This window comes from Onychomys torridus, chromosome 1, assembly GCF_903995425.1.
Source record: "Onychomys torridus chromosome 1, mOncTor1.1, whole genome shotgun sequence".
In the NCBI taxonomy this organism is placed as follows: Eukaryota; Metazoa; Chordata; class Mammalia; order Rodentia; family Cricetidae; genus Onychomys; species Onychomys torridus.
The window spans coordinates 149,575,888-149,591,413 of NC_050443.1; the positions used below are offsets into that span (position 1 = coordinate 149,575,888).

At 39.1% G+C, this 15,526-nt stretch overlaps 1 protein-coding gene and 1 pseudogene across 2 annotated transcripts in view; one reads left to right on the forward strand and one right to left on the reverse strand.

Moving 5' to 3' along the window:
- The window catches only part of Prkg1 (protein kinase cGMP-dependent 1), a 1,194,442-nt gene that overhangs the window by 465,951 nt on the left and 712,965 nt on the right, over nt 1–15,526 (reverse strand). The gene's annotated exons all lie outside the window — the stretch shown is intronic.
- LOC118576988 lies at nt 3,683–3,800 on the forward strand (annotated as a pseudogene).

Genomic DNA, 15,526 nt, shown 5'->3' on the forward strand with positions numbered 1-15,526 from the left:
TCTCTTCTCTATCTTCAGCATCCAAGGCTTGTGGTAAGCAGTGTTGCTCTGCCTCATGCTCCTTGCTATGAAGTACTTCCTTGCCACAGGCATAAAGGAGTAGAGTCAATTGATCACAGATTGTAACTCCAAAATGGTAAGCAAAAAGAAAATTCCTTTTGTGGTACACATGCTATACAAGCACTTTAACCACTGAGTTGCATCTCCAACACTAAAATAAACATTTTCTTTTTGAAAATTGATAAGCTCAGGTGTTCGTTACAGAGATGGAAAGCTGTCTAAAAAAAATCAGCCTATCATGCAATTTTGATGAAATGAAAAATTAAACACAAATCAGGTCAGCCAGATGGCTCAGTGGGTAAAAGTGACTGCCACCAAGTCTGATGACCTGAGTTCAATCCCTGGAACCCACATAGTGAAAAGAGAGAATAGATTCCCATGAAATGACTTCTGAACTACACACACACACACACACACACACACACACATTCACAAGCCACAGCACAAGCACACACTCTTCCCCCCTCAACACACAAAATTAAAAAACAATGGGTATTAAAAATTATTTAAAATTAAGTATAATTCCCCTTTTAAATTTCATCTCCACTTCAACAAATAATTGTTCTTCTACCCAACGGAAAATTAAAACAAGCTGAACAGGAAATACTTAGATTTGCAATGACATCCTCTAGGTTCTGCAACCTTAGAAGTATGCATCTTTAGTGTCTATAGGAAGAACACAGGCAACCTGACAACCACCCAGCACTGAGTAGTTAGAGCATCCTGAACATACAGAAACACACCAAGGAACTCAGAAAAAAACAAAAACAAAAAAACAAACAACAACAACAACAAAAACCTATTACAAGTATTACCAAAACATGAGTTTTCATGCTTTTGTGTTAGCTCTTTTTTTTTTCTCTCTAGTTTTTCAAGACAGGGTTTCTCAGTGTAGCTTTGTACCTTTCCTGGAACTCACTCTGTAGACCAGGCTGGCCTCAAACTCACAAAGATCCACCTGGCTCTGCCTCCCAAGTGCTAGGATTAAAGGCGTGCACCGCCACTGCCGCCACCACCACCACCCGGCTGTGTTAGCTCTTACATCCTCACAAGCTGGCAAATGCAGGCATATTCCAAGTCATACCTAGTAAGGTAGAATTATATACAACCTTCCATAACAGATCTTGCAGACACCAATGCAGTAAAATCAAGGGTTCACTCAAGAAAGATATTAGGTAACAGAAGAAAGGTACACATGAACAGAACTAAAATAGAACAGCTATATGACACAGTCAGAATGCCTTTCAGTGTGTTCATATAAAAATAAACACTGGTGCATCCAAACAAAGGAATATTATTCTGTTCTAAAGATGAAATTAGGTATTAAACCATGAAATAATATGGGGAAAGTTTAAGAGTGTCCTGGAGTAAAAGATGACAATCAAAAAGACTTTCTGCTGCACAATTTCACTATATGGCATTCTTCAGAAGTCAAGTCCCATGGAGACAGTAAAAGGTCAGGGGAGGCAAGGCCAGGACACAGAGGATGTTTAGGGTAAGGAAAAGTAGTATTTATGAACTGTAATGGAAAATATTTGTTATATTTGTAAAAAACCATATAATACTATAAATGAACCCCAATATAAAATATGTACCAAGAATGAAATAGGTCCATCATTTACAACACGTACAGCCTTCTGGTACAGGACTTCGATTCTTGAAGAGGCTATGAATGTGTGGGAATAGGAAATATGGGGGAACTCTCTGAACTTACTAATCAACATTGCTGACTTTGAAGCATCTTGAAAAATAAGCTATCTTCAAAATAAAAGAGAGCAGTGAACTGGGTGCAGTGGTGTACATGTATGATCTCAGCACTTGGGGCAGGAGGAATCCTGTGGGTCACATGTGAGTTTAGGCTCCATAGTGAAGACCAATCCAGCCAAATCCAAACAGTCATAATAATGGAACAGAACAGGACAGTCTATGATAACAGAAACATGGTGTGCAGACATACAGAATGGTCACCCTGTCTGGTGATAATTTAAGGATGCTTCACAGAGTGAGTACAAAGAGCATTTCTAGCACTTTCTAAGCCAGTCTGAATGTCAAGTGCTTCCACTTTAGACTGGGTATATTAATGCACACCTTGTCCCCTCTTGTGAGATGAAAGACTGAGTATGTGCTGTACCCAGCAGTGACTGTCATTGAGTGAACACACAAGAAGTCCTCAGTACTACTTTATTACAGAGCCAATTGGACTGTTAGTGCTGTCAAGCAAAGCTGTACAAATCATGAATCAGTTAATTTAAACTTAGACAATGATATTCTATTCACCTTTCAGGGAGTAGTAAATGGACTAATAACAAAATTCACCATCTTATCATTTAGTGTCTATTTGTTAAAGAATCATTGCCTACATGGAAACTTCCATGAATTGTCAATTATTCTCTGTTTCATAGGATCTCCATATACCTAAAATAGTGTCTTCTATCATTTCCACACAGAGATTCTGGGATTCTGAACACAATTTAGTCAAAGGTTATTTGTTAAATGATCAATTTGCTTCCTCATTCAATAAAAAAAATTAATAATAACGTATGCAGGGTTCTTTAGAGTGTTAGAAGAGTCCTTAGGTCCCCATTAATACTCCACTATCTTTTTTAGTCTAGTTAGACACTCCCTTGTGTTTTCAGCCGACAGTTTGTAATCTAACATCATAGCCACCAGGTATGCATTCTAAGTCTGCTGTGTTTTTATGGTCACAATAAGTAAGCATCAACACAAAATAAATCCACTGTGGTTCTTCACGATAAATAAAATAGAAATGTACAGCATGCTGTGTACTCTCTTTAATTATCTTAGGAAACAGCTTTTTACTAAGTTTCAGTATTGCCTCCAGAGTCTGTGGGTAGGTAAGTGCTTCAGCTGGGACCACCTTGCTTTTCCTCTCTGTTTAGTGAAACAGACTGGACTTTCAAAGTTGTTTCTTCATTGTCACCAACGGAGAAAGGACTTTGTTTATTTCTACTTGTCTTAGTGTTGGTGTCACCAAGCAAGTCCATGTGACTTTCTCACAGCAATAAAATAAGTATGTGACTCAGGTTGAAACTAAAACAATGAAATAACAGAGAAGAAAAAAATTGTGCGTGAAAGTTTACTTCCAGTAATGTGGGAAAACATGAACACTCAAAGATCTTGGCCTTATCAGTGATATAAAAGAAAACAGAAGACATATCTATCCATAAAATCGTCTAGTCAATTTTTACATCAATCCTGTTACAGGCCAGCAACTACATTTTTGAATTCCAAATGCCATGTGGCCAACTCTTTCATAGGGGAAGGTGATACCTTGGGGGACACTCACTTGACATGTACATGTGTGTCCTACATGAAAGTGAGCCATGACCTTCTTCTTGAACCATTCTCAGTAAACACATCAGGTGGTCTTTGAAGAGCCAGGAACCTCCTTAGATTGCTGAGGTATTCGTGTGCTAAAATAACCAGTTAGTACAAGAAAGTTTGCTGGCTATCAGTACAGCTGCTCTATGAGATTGGAAACTGTATTGATATAAATCCAGGGTCATAAAAAGCTGCTCCTAGAAGCAGCTGAAGAAACAAGCAAGCAGTCCCTATGTAAAAAATGTTTATCTCCAAATAATCATTTAAATAAAAATAATCAAGCTTTGAGCAGTGGCAGTATCATAGCCAATGAGGTTTATCTGAGGCACGATTATTGCTAATTAAAAAAAATAATCAGCCAGGTGGTGGTAGCACATGCCTGTAATCCCAGCACTCGGGAGGCAGAGGCAGGTGGATCTCTGTGAGTTCGAGGCCAGCCTGGTCTACAGAGCAAGTTGCAGGACAGCCTTCAAAGCTACAGAGAAACCCTGTCTCAAAAACCAAAATAATAATAATAATAATAATCTTCTGAAACAGATTATTTTAATTATATAAAGAAAGATGACATACTAGACTATACCGTCCCACAAAAAAGGGCAATGAAGATTATAATGATTGTTTTAAGACATTAAAAGGCAATTAAATAATTTAAAAGCTTGGTCACTAGTAATAGTCTTAAAACACCTAACCAAACATTCATGTCTGGCAGTGTTTATCTCAGGTTTGTGTATTCCCATCAGCACATGATATACAAGCATCTTGTAACATCGTGAAATATGCAACTCATCCCTGTTCCACACAGCACTTTCAACTGGCTTTTGGCTTCATGGAAACACTTCTTTAGAAAATCCTTGGGGCACAGTTTCATAGAACTAAATAGTTTTTGTGCCAATTATGATTGTAAAATTAACTACTCAAAGTAAGAGTGACATTTTAAAATTCAAAGATCAAACAATTATCACTGATGTGCTTAATATTCTTTCATATGATAATCATCTCCTCATGCATAATAAATAGATACACAAAGTAAACATTTTTGAAGGCTAGGCATACTCCTTCAAAGAAAGTTTCATTACACTTCTGAAACCTTGGTTCAGGTTCATGAGAATTTAAAATAATTTTTAACAATTTAAACAATTTTTAAGAAAAACATAAAGCAATGTATATCACTAAACATAGTGCTATTAAAAGTCACAGAGCCAAAGATTCCTGAGTTCCAGTCATGTCTTGGCTGCACACTGACTATCTAGCCTTGCATAAATATGTTAAGAGATTAGAATGCTCATTTTCTCAGCAGAAAGACAAAAGCTACAGCACTGTGTGGCTTTTAGGAAAACCAGCTGATATAATAGCCTAAGGCAGGGCCTTGCATATATTAGCAGCTGAGCAAATATGAAGTCCCTGACACTCCTACAGTACGATGGAATTTAGTATTTCCCTCTCTTATTCCTCTAGGAAATTTCTATACATTCTTAAACTGTGTGTGCACATGGGTATGAATGTGTACACGACTTACTTACTGATAAAGCTTCTGAGTCAAAAGGACCTACTGTAACATCACACTCTTGGATATGTAAGCAACCTATACTTTGAAGCTTCAATGTGTCCAAAGTAAGAGGAGAAAAACTATGAATTCCTAGAATTGAGAGGATTTGTGGCAAATGACACAATACATAACAAGTGTACAGAGAAAACTGGCAACTTCCAGCTGTTGCTATTTTAATATAATATTCTATTTATCAGAATATATGCGCAAGTTTGCATGCAATACATATATATATATATATATATACATATATGTACATATGTATTTTACTTATATATGCATGTGTTCATTTATAGAGTTAGTTAGAAATTTCAAAGAGTATCACAGCCAAAAAAAATATTGAGTCCCAATTTTAAGAAAGTGGTAAATACATTTTTAAAAATTTAAGACATGTTCTGATTTTTTATTTTACTTTGTTCTTCTTCATACCCTCCCCCATGCCCCTTGCTTCCCTTTGGCTGGCTCCCTTCCTTCCTTCCTCCAGATAGCTGATCCCTCTACTTCAATGTGACATGTATCCCATCACCCTTTCCTTTTCTCTCTTCCCTTAATTTTTACTATTTTCAACCAACAAAAACTAAGTAACAGGGTTGTATCTCTGTCAAGATTGTATTATAATTTGAATATAATATATTATAATCTTATCTCAAGCTGGGCTGGGCAGTTGGACAAAATGTTCAGAACTTGGATCTGCATTTCCAAACCTTAGATCTACGTCAACTAACTTTTCATTCATTCATTCATTCATTCATTCATTCATTTATTCATTCATTCATTTATTCATTCATTCATTCTTCTTTCATACAATACATCCCAACCAAAGTTTCCCCTCCCTCCACTCTTCCTACCCCCTCTTCCCTGCTTTCTCCCCCAGATCCACTCTTCCTCCATTTCCCTTCAGAAAAAAGCAGGCTTTCCAGGGATATCAACCAAACATGGCATAATAAGATACAGTAAGACTAGACACAAACTCTCATATCAAGGCTGGGCAAGGCAACCCAGTAGGAGGAAAAGAATCCCAAGAGCTGGTGAAAAAGTCAAAGACACCCCCACTTCCACTGTTGATAGTCCCACAGGAACACCAAGCTAACAACCATAACGTATATACAAAGTACCTAGCTCAGACCCATACAGGCTCCCTGATTTTTGGTTCAATCTCTGTGAGCCCATATGAGCCCTGCTTAGTTGATGTCTGTGAGTCATGTTCTCATGGTGTCCTTGGCCCTTCTGGCCCCTACAGTTCTTCCTCTCCCTCTTCCATCGTGTTCCCCAAGCTCCAAGGGGAGGGACCCAATGGAGATCTCCAATTTGGGCTCTCTCCACATACTGTTTCACTGTGTGTCTCTGCATCTGCTCTTGTCAATTGCCAGAGAAAGCCTCTCTAATGTCAATTGGGCTTTACTTAGTGCTATCCTTTTTCATTATACAATCCTTGGTCATTATGACTAAATCATAGTTAGAACCCCTTTCCTGTCACACTACTCACTGTCTATCTACACAGTGCTTATAAAAGTTTCCCTGAAACTGAAATATTCCCTCCAGGAGGGAGTGGAGGCTCATGAAACTCAGGGGGTAAACAAATATCACATTGGGGAAAGTTGAAACTTATAAGAGTCAAGAATGCATTCTCCCATGAATTAAACAGAAAACAACTGTTAGAGAAGAGAATCTGACCAGCTAGGCTGTAGAGAGGAGATTTGGAGGATCTATTATAGTGATGTTTTATTTGTACTGAAATGTGACTTCATTTGTATATTAATAAAGTTGCCTTGGGGTCAGAGCAAGCCATAGCAGAAGCTGGGTGGTGGTAGTGCACGCCTTTAATCCCAGCACTTGGGAGGCAGAGCTAGGCAGGATCTCTGTTCAAGGATACAGCCAGCATGGCGACACATGCCTTTAATCTCAATACAACTATAGAAGACCTGGAGGTCTGTACAGACAGGCAGTGATGAGGAGGTCATGTGGCTGGGTTTACAACCAATGAGAAGGCAGAACAGAAAGTCTATATAAAAGACAGGACACAGGAAGTAGGTCTCTTGCAGAGAGGAAAGATAGAACAGCAGTGAAGGGTAAGGTTTTCAGCTCTCAGCTATTGCTCTGACCTCTTGGCTTTTAACTCTACAATTGGCTCTGTGTTTATTATTTAACAAGACGGTTACATCTATAATCTATCAAGATGCTTGCAAGTTGTACAAACACCCCAGTGCTGTGGCTGTCATGTGCCATCACCTGTGCTGGGGTTGGACTTTGCAGTGATGTGGCTGCTTTTAGATTGCCTCGGCTCCTGCAAGTAACCCCTCACCCGTATTCTTGTTTGTAACCCCAATATAAATGCCTTGTTTCACCAAATTGGATATTGGTGCAGTTTTTCCTTTGGTCTGTCATGGTTCCCTGTTTTCACAGAGAGATCCTTTATTAAGCAGGGAAGGAAAGTTAAAGTGGCCGCTTTCTGACTCAGGCAGAAAACAGCAGCAGATGACCTTACAGGTGTAATTTTAAGAGGAGAAGAAGGGGATGTCTGTGTTAGAATGGGCTAGGATGTGGTGCTAAAGGAAATATGGGGTGGGAGAGAAGGAGAAAGGAAAACCAAAAAGGGCTTCCTCTAGTTGCTGGACTTCAATACTTCAATAGCTGGACCCTTGGTAGTCAGCCTCAGGAGGAGGAAGTGGTTAGGAATGTAATCTAATGGTTTTCAGCAAGGTAGAAGGAATGGAAGAGAAGGGCGAGGCCTGCCAGAGCCACATGTTCAAGGGGGCTGGTGTCCCTTCATTCTCTTTATTGGGTGAGTAAACATCTGTACTGTGTCTCCCCAAGAAACATGGTCACTTTGGGAGAAAATGAATAAGAGCTCCTTAAACCAAACAGACTAACAAACACAAAACCTAAAAGGCATAGTATAAGATACTTTAACACACCAGTCAAATGTCTTTGAGTTCAAGCAAAATCTCTGGAATGTGCCCAATTTCAAAAATTAATTAACCTGTCTATAAGCATTCCGAAGGGGTGATATTTTTCACAGTAATTTTGAAGATGAAAGAATTATATAAACATGTATTGGGGAGAGGGTTATTAGCATGGAAAGATTTAGTTATTTCCAAGAAGAACAGTGATCACACATGAAGCCAGCTTGCCGTATTTCATTTGCTATAGGAATTCATCTAAATGATTGAAAGGGTGGGAGGGTTGACATCAGAAACATTCATTTTCAAGACACTTAACATGGTATGATGTCTGTTTTTAATTATAAGGCCTTCACAAAAATAATATGACATGGTTTTGCTAGTTTAAAGAATTGCAATGTTACTTGGAAAGTGACAAAGAACAGAGGCCAGGTTTACCTCAATAAGGATTAGATGTATCAATGGGCACACTATAAATGACTCAAAGAACAGGTATGCTTTTACATAAACACTTTGAATTTATTGAAACATTTAATTTAAAGCTTAATTTCTACCATGAAGCCTCCCACTAATTACTTCAAACCTGAAAAGATAATTGGGCCTGCTCTGTGGCCCTGATTCAGTACTTGTAAAATCTCAGCATGAGTAAAAATCATTCCAAGAATTCAAATAATGCTGATTTCCAGTGTCTACTCCTCAGGGTCCTAATCCAGCATGTTTCACATAGAAGCAGAAGGCAAATTTTGCACAACCCCAGAATGCTTTTGTTCGCTTTCTATCCATATCACAAGGAGGCACACTGCACTACTAAATGCCTAATTCCCCAGAGCAAACAGTTGTGTGTTAAAGATCTACAAAGACACAGGATGCTGCAAACCTGCAAGTGCTTCATCCAGGCTTCAAATGTTCACTTACAGCATCAAAAAATGCTTACAGTTAAATTCTGGCTTGGCCAGCACACCAATATTCAATGAGGATCTACACCATCTTTTTATTTATGATAGTCTCACTTTTTTTGGTTGTTTTACTTGTTTGTTTGTCAAGACAGGGTTTCACTGTGTAGCCCTGGCTGTCTTGAAGTTGCTCTGCAGACCAGGCTAGTCTTGAAAGGCATGTGCCATGACCACCCAGCACACATTTTTTTTTTTCTTAGCGTAGTTTTAGCTCTTAAAAGCATTTCTAGAAAGCACTTTACTGTTTGAGTTCACGAAATTCATCTACATTATTTTTAGCTTGAATAATAAACTCCCACACTTTCCTCATCTTCAATTCTTTCCTATTTTTAAAGTCTACATCATGACCTTCCTGGGATACATGATAAGTGCTTGTTAAATATTTTAAGGGAAAAAATTCAAACAAACAGGATTTTCTTGAAATTAAAAAAATTACATTTGTTTATTGTGTGTGGAGGGGTGTGGTTGTGTGTATGCCATAGCATACATGTGGAGATCAGAGAACAATTTGATGGAGTCATTCCTCTCCTTCCATCCACATGAAGACAGTGTGGATCAAACTCTTGTCATTGGACTTGGCGGCAAGCACCATTACTCACTGAACCATCTCACCAGCTGTCTTAAAAAGATTTAGTACTCAGTCCTAGTACTTCTTTGTCATAAGAACAAACAACAACTCAGCTCAGATGACCTTTTAAATTGATACAAAAAACCCAACATTTCTTCTAAATCTAATATTTGTAATGTGAACAAAACATTTGTTTCATCATTACAGGTGGCATCTAGGTACATGGTTTTGTTCTAGCAATATTTTAAAATAAAATAAAAATAATACTAAAAAGAACTATGCAGAGAGGATTTCTGAAATCCTGGTCAACTCCAGAGACACATAAAGAAAATAAATGTAACCACCACAACTCTAACCTTGTGAAAAACCAACAGAAGAAAACATTCCAGCTAAATTGATAGCCGGAAAAAAATCTCCTTCTGGCTGTATATAAAGCCGCATTCTGCATCACCACCATGCATATATGTAGGAAATCTGATTTGCCATCCCTGAAGCAGTACAAATCTACATTTCATGAATGACAACTGCCTTTTGTTTCATACTCTATAAAATTATGCAAATCTTAAATTCAATTTTGGAAATGATTTGCTAGGACAATAGTTTAGGGTGTATGTTAAAAAGAGGCCTTAAAAGTAGTAGAAAAAAAACTGGATTTACTCCCAATACTTACCTAAAAAATAATCTATTTATTTCCTTAAGAAATAAAGGTATTTTTCATTAATTAGTATTTGCATATCTTCCTCTTATCTCAAGTACCATCAGCACTCAATGGCTAATCTTTTTGAGAGTTTATAATATCTTTTTAATTGTAACCAAATCACCAAGAACAGTAAAGGCAAAGCTACAGCTCTCAAAGTTCTATATCTAATAAAAAAGAATAAAACAAGATAAAGAACCTCTGATGTGCTGGACAACTTCGTTTTGTCCTGAAGTTTGCATGAGCGTTGGAAATCATCTGCCCCTATAGCCTGATTTATGGGTAAGGAAATAAATATAAAAAACATAATGGGCATGGAGTCAGTATCATAAACACATGTGTTCTGACTTAGTTGAACCTTTGCTATTCATACCATGCACAGATGGACAAATAACTGCAGAAAAGAAGAACGCTATGGGTGTTTACTTTTAAATTCTCTATTATTCAATTAGCTTTTCCTTAAACTTTAATAAATCAAACTTCAGCTCCTATAATCTAGTTTTGGTGCAGAAATTATTTTTCCAACATTAAAATCATTATTTAACAGTAATAATGTTAGGTAGCTAGACAGAGACTAGCCAACTTGGAGACAATTGGAAGTGAACCCCTTCCTCTTGGTGGACTTCAGCCCCTAGCACCTGTTTTCTTAGTAACACTAGAAAGAGCAGCTTCATAACTTCCCCTCCTTAGGACTTAAATAACACATGAAAAAGTGGAGGTGTCAGAACTTTGTTGAGCCCATCAATAGACAACTATGTCCTCCCGGTCAAAGTGTAGGATCTGAGTTCTACCTTTGGCTCTGGGGGGAGCCATGAGCTTTTGAGCTGCCCTCAAGATTAGAACATTACATATTATTTTCCCTTCCCCTAAGACTTAATCCAACTCTTAGTGTGTTAATCATCTGGCCAGGAGGCACCCTGTTGGGAAAGCTGATTCACCCAAAGACATGCTAAGTAGATGGGCACAATGATACAGTTATTGCAGACCTTTACTGCCGTCTGGCCCGGATTCTAAGTACTAGCACAAAAATGTAACTTTTCCTTTTCTCCTTCCTAGCTCTTCTTTGGATGTGGTCCAAATCCTTATTATGCTTTCCTTGACTTTCTGGACATTCAAGGTCTTTCTCTGACACCCCTCCACCCTTCCACCATGCAGCTGCTTGCCAGCCTCCACTACTGAAGATGCCAGCTTTCTTGGACCTCAACTCAAAGGGCTTTGATTTCTTTCTTCCTCCTCGAATCAGCTACCAAGATTCGTAGCTTGCCTGCTCTCTTACCATTCTCTCAAAGTCCAATAAAATGTCTTCAAGTTCCCTTTGGAGACTGCTTTTAAATTCTTCTGTTAATGAGACTAAAATCTCACAAGAAGGAACCCTAACTCCCTGAAGACAGTATTTCATGGCTACAAAAGTTCAGCCTGAATATATTTTCTTAACTCTATAACATAGTTTAAATTTTTCTGAAAATTCCATTCAACCAGGTCCCAAGGGAAGGGAATGAAGTTTTAGGAAACATGCACATGGGCTAGGCTCCATTCCTACCCTAAGCTAGGCCTGCAAGAATTGCCTGGTTAGGGGAGGGGGACAGAGGGGACACGAGGAAGGGGCTACATGTACTTTGAACTTTTCTCATAGCATTTTCATCACTCTGTAATTGAGACCCTCTTACAGCTTTCTCCTGAATGATTTACACACAATAAAGAAAATGCTTTCAGACAAATATAAAACCACAGTATAGTTGATGAAGAGTTTATGATCAGAACTGCATAGTGAGCACTTGTAGTATACTAGGTATCATAAGAGGTGCTAAGAAGCAGCTCTCACTAAAAAGGATTGGCCTCTCACTTGGACCCAGGAAGTGGCTGGAAGCAGGGGAAAGCCAGGCACCTCTGCCTTCACTTTGTATCTGTCTCCTTTACTTGTATCAAACTGCTGACTGGTTTGTACAGAAATGAAAATCACTGTCTTAGTCAGGGTTTCTGTTACTGTGAAGAGACACCATGACCACGACAACTCTTATAAAGGCAAACATTTAATTGAGGTGGCAGCTTATAGTTTCTGAGGTTTAGTCCATTATCATCATGGCAGGGAGCATGGCAGCATGCAGGCAGACATGGTGCTGGCTATACCTTGAGCAGAAGGCAACAATAAGTGAACTTGGGCACTGGGCAGTATCTTGAACATATATGAGACCTCAAAGCCAGCCTCCATAGTGACACAGGTCCTCCAACAAGACCACACCTACTCCAATAAGGCCACACCTCCTAAAGGTACCACTCCTTTTGAGAGCCATTTGTTTCAAACCACCATAATCACTAAGGGTAGTCTCACTATCTACTCTACTTCAGTCCTCTTCAAGGCTGAAAGCACAGAGATAACTCATTGTCCTAAACCTATAGTCACCTTAAGCTCCAGGATGAACAAAGACTATTAGCGCAGACTATCCCCCAGGTAAGAGTAGTTGTCCATGATGGCAGGCTGCATGCTGAAGAGGAAGTAACCATCTGAGAGGCAGTTGGTTCCCTCCAGCAAGAAGGATTCCTTCCAGCATGCAGAACAGAAAGATGAGACAAGGATAAAGGAGCAGACCTCAATAGAAACTGTAATTACCTGTGCTTCTTACCCCTGCCCCAGTCCTTCCTCGATTTACTCTAAAGCTCTTGTCAATGCCCTGAAGACAGGCTTAGGGCAACCACCACCCAGCTTATCACACACGTTTTTAGTAGACCTGTAGGCACAGGTGGTGAAGCTTAGACTATTGGGTCTGCCAAAGTTGGGGCTTTTGACCTAACTCAGTGATTGAATGGAGTGGGGAGAGAAGGGGTGCTAGTCCTTGATGAGCTTGGAAAGTCAAATCAGATAACCAGAGGAACAAAATAGGTGGAGTCATGGACTGCACTGTCCTTCCCAGATTTCTATGAAACCCTAGTCTGCTTCATGACAGTATTTGGAGATGAAGCTTTCAGCAGGTAGTTCTAGATGAGGACACCATGATGGGATGAGTGCCTTTACACAAGAAAAAAAAATTAGAGAGCATGCTTTCTTTCTCTTTTTCTACTATGTAAAGCCATACAAGAAAGTGGTCATATGCTGGTCAGGAAATGTTCTAGATGGAAAGACAAGCAGCATTTGCTTGCTCTTGATCTTGGACCTCCCTGTTATAGAATAATCTTTTATACACTGTGAAGATGTGTCTTTGCCAAAGTACATTCTGATTGGTTTAATAAAGAGCTGAATGGCCAATAGCTAGGCAGGAAGAGGTGAGGTGGGACTTCCAGGCAGAGAGAAAAGAAGAGAGGAATCTAGGTGGGAGAATGATGCCAGAGGACTCGGAGAGGAAACAGGAGGTGTAAGATGGAAGAGAGGTAAAAGGCCACAGGGCAAAACATAGATTATATAAATGGGTTAATTTAAGTTATAAGAGCTAGTGGGACAAGCCTAAGCTATAGGCTGAACTTTCACAATTAATCAGTCTCCATGTTGTATTTTGTGAGCTGGAGCCCAAAAAATCTGACTACACCTCCCAGTCTCCAGAATCATGACAATTCCTGTTGTTTAAACCACTTGTTCTGCCTCATATTTTGATGGGTGAAGCTAATATATAATAAGAAACAAATTGAGTATGAAGATAGGGTAACAGAGGCCTGTCTATGAGTCACTGGGTTGACTCTGGGACCCAACAACTGAGAAAGAATTTCCTTTGGAATGTCCCATACCACCTCTTTATTTGATTTGGCCAAAATCAATCACCTAAAACTGTCAAAAAAAGTATCATCCCTTCAGAGACTTCCTTCCTTCTTTTTTGTAATTAAAAGCCCCTGGATCTGACAAATAGGGCCCTTGAGTCACTTGCTTGAGCTAGTTCTTGCCCTATAGAGTATACTTATACTTTTCAGTGTTAACAAATATATGTTCCTTACTCCTCCCCTGTCTCTCTTTGAGACATAAAAAACCTGATCATCATATCACATAGTAAGAGACACTGAGTCCACCTCCAATAACAAAACTATCTAAGATAATGCCATGTTCAGTATGTAAAGGACAAAACAGCCTTGAATGCCATCAATAGGCAGACTTAAAGTTGCAAAGAAGGTTTCCCTCATGTGCAGCTTTACTCTGCTATGAGGGAAGATGAAAATACATACACAGGAGTGAACAGAGACTAATTGTGTAGGGGATACAGCTTCTTGCCTTTTCCATTTTTTCTTTCCACTGCGTCATGTGATGGGAGGGGAAGGTAATCTCTTTGGGCCTATTTCACAAAGACACAAACCCATTCATGAGGATTCCACCTTTGCAATCTAAGGATCTCCCAAAGACCCCACCTTCTGGTACTATCACTTTAGTAGTTAGGGTTTTAACTTACAAATACGGGTAACCAGCATTCAGACCACTAAGCTGAACTCACCCATAACTTCATTCTGAGGAGTCAGACTGGCTCCTAAATGAAGTCCAAGGCTTGCCATCTCAGTCATCTTCACTTCCCTAGAGAAAGCGAGATTTCTATGGGCTATGCCAAAGGTCCTCAACTGGAAGCCACACTTTATCTTTTTAATAATACGCCTCACCTGGGCCAGGTTGACCATTTTTCTTTCTGTAAAGTGAAAATATTCACAGGGCAACACTAATCTTCATGTTCATGGGAATTCAAAGAAAAAAGCATTGCAACTTGATTATAATTGCACAGCTATTCCTCACCAAAGGGTTTTTTTTTTTTTTTTAATATACTTAATTTAAAGAAAAGCCGTGGCATGAGAGTCTCACCTTGTACTTTAAGCCTTCCTCCACCTAGGGACTCCAGCAATCAGAGGAACTATTTCTCCCATGTTTTGTCAAACCTAATAGTTACAGATTCATAGTGCAGCTTTTAGATTTTCAATTTAAGTGTGTTTCAGAGCCACAGTTATAAAGTAAAGGAAGAAGCTTTGATGGAAGGTGTGGTGCTTTGGGTCTATGTTCTCAACTTGAGAGGTGGAAGAAGGAAAGTAAGGAGTTCAAGGTCATCCTCAGCTACACTGAAGTCAGCCTGATTATGTGAGACCCTGCCTCCCCCTACAAAAAGAGAAAGAAAACAGGGCATCTGGCTTTGTCCTGTTTAGCCCTGAGAGCAAGATGTATCACCCTGACGAAAAAGGTTAGTCACTGGGAAGTTGCCTGTGGGCAACTGGTCATCAAGATGGCTGCAAACATAGTATTTACAATTTTCAAATGTTATTTCAAATTTTAACATGCAGTACCTAGGACACAGATATGGTGTCATATATCAAGAGTACCAGCATCCAGGAGGTTAAAAAAGGAGGATTATGAGGGAGAGGCTAGAGTGGACTACATGGTGTATTCCAGGGTAATCTGGTTATGTAACAAAACAAACAAAATCTAACACTACCCTTACAATTAATTATATGGTAAGATAATCTATAGACATTCTACTCACTTTTTTCACAAGCACACAAAAATTCCAT